Raw genomic sequence first — 2,040 nt, 5'->3', positions numbered from 1 at the left:
ATTTCGATATAACAAATTAAGTTAAATGAATTTTAAGATTTTCCAAATGATTTTCTAAGTATATTCGATATAATTATTCGAATATCAAAACATTACTCTAAATCTTTCAAAAAACATTTTTAATCCTTACTCAAGTGTAAAATTAAGTTTTAATCTTAAAACAATTTCAAAATAATTTTACAAAGTATTTCGAACCATTTCAAAGCCAAAAATTCCAGATTGCTCAGAGGGAACCGATTCCCCCCCAAGGGGGTACTGATTCCCCCTGAATGGTTTGGCTCCGAGAATTCTAGTATGCTCGGAGGGAACCGATTCCCCCCCAGGGGGTACCGATTCCCCCCTTGTATAACGGTCGAAATATTTGAATTTTACACTTAGGGAATCGATTCCCTATAGGGGGAATCGATTCCCCATAGGGGGTACCGATTCCCCCCACGCTCCAAGCTGTTTTATTAATTGTTTTCACACTAAAACGGCTATATGATCTTCACTAATCATCCCCAACGTTCAGAAGTGATTCAAGGTGTATTTAAACAAGTTCTGAAGCCTTTGAAAGATAAGAAATCATAGAGAAACAAGAGAGAAAGCATCAAACACCAAGTTTGTGCAAATCAAGCCAATTTTCCTTTCAATATTCATTTTGCTTTCAAGAACACCATTTGTGCTCATTTGTAATTATCTTTGAGTGTTCTTTTCTTGTTCTAGAATTGTGCAAACATCTTACCTTGTGAGGTTTTCCTTGTAAGTTTACAAATTTGTGTATTCTCTTTGAAAAAAGAGTGTGCTCAAGAATTTGGGGTATAATTCTTGAGGGAGCTGTAAGGTTACTCTTTGTCCTCAAAAGAAAGAACAAATTAGTGAATTTGTTGGAAAATCCTTAGTGTGGATAGCTAAGGTAGTGGACGTAGACTTTGGTTGATAAAGTCGAACCACTCTAAATCGCTGTGCAATTACTTTCAATTTTCTGCAAAAGCTTCCACCAAAATTTTAATTGCCAATTCACCCCCTCTTGGCCAATTTCGTCAATCGATTAACTCAATAAATAGTAACGGTGGCTTCAAAGCTATGAAAATAAATTAAGGTATATAAATTTCTCAAATTAATATTTGATCTAATTATAATTAAAATAAGATTATAAAAACTAATGTGTTATAAATATTGTATTTTAATTAAATTACATTTAGATTTTTAGCTAATTTATAATTATACATTTAGTACTTTATAATTTAACGTTTTATAAATTAATTTAATGGTGTTCATCGTTAACCGTGCTCATCTACACTCGACGAGCGTTATAGTTAAAGTTTGAGTTTAACTATAAATAAATTATTTGTGGATAAGAAGAGCTAAATTTTTTATTTCTAAATTTTAAATTATTTAAATATGTAAATTTATATAAAATTTGAATCGGTTCTTATTTATAAATTATTTAAATATTATAATCTGAATTTGAATTAAATATAAATATTATAAATTATGTATTTAATCACTCAATTATTTATGTAATTTTATTTTAGTCACCTAACTATTTTTTACAGTACATATAAAACTTATTATGTCCACACGATGAGTTTCATAAAATATATTAAAAAAACTAAAACTCATTGTGTGGGTTGAATGAAAATTGTATTGAAATAGTTTTGTGAAAATGACAAATTCTAATTATTTATTATATTTTATGAAACTCTTCATTTTCACATATGAGTTCCAAGTACATTGTAACGAAATTCTAAGATGAAATTCTGAAATATTATAGGTAAAGTGTCAATACATTTTTTATTTTTGTTTTAATATATTTTATTTATCAATTTTATTATACATTATAATTGTTAAAATTAATAGTAATTATTATATCAAGTGTATTTACAATTTTAATTATGCATAATAAAAAAATTGAGACGGTTAATTAATTATCTTAGTTGCTAACCATTTTGCACCGTCGATAAATAGAAGAGAACATTGGCCGTTGGATTGAAAGAGGTGTAGAAATAGTGTTGGATAAATAAAACCAGGTTTCTTCGCGGCCGCTAATTCTCTCTC

This window comes from Hibiscus syriacus, unplaced genomic scaffold (genome assembly GCF_006381635.1).
Source record: "Hibiscus syriacus cultivar Baekdansim isolate YM2019G1 unplaced genomic scaffold, ASM638163v2 tig00112921_pilon, whole genome shotgun sequence".
Lineage (NCBI taxonomy): Eukaryota > Viridiplantae > Streptophyta > Magnoliopsida > Malvales > Malvaceae > Hibiscus > Hibiscus syriacus.
Note: the sequence above shows the minus strand (reverse complement) of the source record.